Source organism: Orycteropus afer, unplaced genomic scaffold, assembly GCF_000298275.1.
Source record: "Orycteropus afer afer isolate SDZICR_OR568_19922 unplaced genomic scaffold, OryAfe1.0 scaffold00810, whole genome shotgun sequence".
NCBI classification, from domain to species: Eukaryota; Metazoa; Chordata; class Mammalia; order Tubulidentata; family Orycteropodidae; genus Orycteropus; species Orycteropus afer.
The window spans coordinates 170,960-171,902 of record NW_006922397.1 but is presented as its reverse complement, the minus strand read 5'-3'; the positions used below and the strand labels follow the sequence as shown (position 1 = coordinate 171,902).

General features: G+C 37.0%; 1 protein-coding gene across 1 annotated transcript in view; it reads right to left on the bottom strand.

Annotated features, from left to right (window-relative positions):
- The window catches only part of LOC103211875 (olfactory receptor 2L8-like), a 5,282-nt gene extending 4,762 nt beyond the window's left edge, over positions 1 to 520 (bottom strand). The window contains exon 1 of the mRNA XM_007957851.2: positions 505 to 520. The gene's annotated coding sequence lies outside the window, so the exon portion shown is untranslated. The remainder of the gene's footprint in view (positions 1 to 504) is intronic.
- Positions 521 to 943: the final 423 nt, after the last annotated feature.

The window sequence follows — 943 nt, the reverse complement described above, 5'->3', positions numbered from 1 at the left end:
TGGTAGCATAGTGGCTAAGGCACTTGACTGCTAACCAGAAGGCTGGCGGTTCAAACCCACCAGCCACTCCTTGGAAGGAAGATGGGGCAATCTACTTCCACTGCCTCGGAAACCCAAGGAGGGGTTGCTATGAGTCGGGTCTGACTCGATGACACATAACAACAACAACAACATACTTGGCTGAACTATTTTCCCATCTCCAAAGGATTCTTCAAGTTTCTAGACACAATTTACCTCCCCCTCCTTCAAAACTCTCTCTAAATAACATTTGTTTTATAAATGCTTTTGCTCAGTTGCAGATTTATATTTGTTACATTTAAGGTTCCATTCTACTTCATGTAAAACTTTTATTATATATTTTGTCACATCAATTCATAATTATTTTGGAAGTGACTATATTTTCATAAATATGATAATTTTGAATGTAGGCCTGAATCTATTCATTATAAATTCAAGGACAAGTTGCATAGATAATATCAAACATTTAATTAAAATCGGAGGTACTTTGCTGGGGTGGGTGAATAGAGCAGTCTGAAAGCAGAGTCCTATGACAGGACCTAACAACAACTCTGTTTTCAAGTCTTGACATGAGTCTAGAACCCATGTTGAATTTTAAAGCTTCTTATTCTAACAGCAGTTCCTCTAACCTTGATATTGACCATATCATTATTTTCTCTAAGGCCTGGCTGGTACAGAATATCAATATCTATTTCCAGAGTATTTTTCACTATGATCAAACCACTAAAAGATGTGATAGCTATAACCAAGGGTCTTAATATACAAGATGAGTATTTACCATAAGCCCCCATAACCAGACATGAGAAAACAATATTTATAGCAGGTTACTCAAAAACACTGTCCAGTCATTACCTGTGACCATCCTGTAATAAACTGAGGAGTACCTCTGTTTGCAGTTAATGTGCCTATAACCAATCATGCAATC